The 1,119-nt window shown below is 39.4% G+C and overlaps 1 protein-coding gene across 1 annotated transcript in view; it reads right to left on the bottom strand.

Annotated features, from left to right (window-relative positions):
* Positions 1-1,119, bottom strand: part of LOC307253670 (RNA polymerase II elongation factor ELL2-like) — a 39,638-nt gene that overhangs the window by 13,828 nt on the left and 24,691 nt on the right. The gene's annotated exons all lie outside the window — the stretch shown is intronic.

Here is a 1,119-nt window from a genome sequence, read left to right on the forward strand (position 1 = left end):
GGTCAGGGAAAGACAGGTTAAAAAAAATGCTACTCGCTAATTTAGACATAATGAATGAAATACAGAAAGTGTTCCTCGATATTGGGCATTTTGCTACGGTGGGCCCCCTTTTTTTTTTTTTTTTTAAGATATTTTTTTTTGGTATTTTTCTGCTTTATTGATAGTGTAGAGACAGAGGTGAAATGGGGCAGAGAGGGGAGTGACATGCAGAGAACGACCGCGGGCTGGAATCGAACCCTGGGCCCCCTTTTGTTGACATGCCTGTTTACAGAGCCTAGGTTATGTATGAACACTAGATTTTTTTTGTGTTAGCGCACACACACAGTACAGACAGGTAGCGGATCATGAGGAGATATTCACTGATTTTGATAAAAAGTGATTTTGACAACAAGCGTTCTCCAGAATCACTGACTCCACCTTTAATTGCTACCCAATCATTGTCACACACACACACACACACACACACACACACACACACACACACACACACACACACACACACACACACACACACACACACACACACACACACACACACACACACACACACACACACACACACACACACACACACACACACACACACACACACACACACACACACACACACAAGGATGTCCCACTAACCTTTCCATATACAGTGTAGTGTGAAAGTTTGTGAACCCCTTGAGCCTTTTGGAATTGTATTTATTTGAACCATTATTAATTCATTTTTATCAATACCAGTATTTTTTATATGAAATAACAGATGTTTGTTCATCAATTCAACATTTTTCTTTTCCAGAAATCAACTGTTAAAACAGATAAAACAAATTATTTGACAAATGTTGTATGTGCAAAAGTTTGTGAACCCTGAGCTGCATTGCTTAAATCGAGCAAGGTAAACACAATCAGGTGGGCCAAATTGAGTGATGAAATAGACCAATGTAATGAGAGATCTTTAGGGAAGAAATTGGGTGGCACTAGATACAACAGAGATAAAACCAGGTCAGTTTAGGCTCACCAAACTGAACCCATACAGGTCAGACATGCTAAAAGGGAAACAAATCTCAGAGGATCTCAGGAATAGAGTTTTGATGTTGCACATTTGTCTGGGGACAGCTATAAATTCATATAAAA

The sequence above is a fragment of the Ammodytes marinus genome (assembly GCF_949987685.1).
Source record: "Ammodytes marinus genome assembly, chromosome: 1".
NCBI lineage: Eukaryota > Metazoa > Chordata > Actinopteri > Uranoscopiformes > Ammodytidae > Ammodytes > Ammodytes marinus.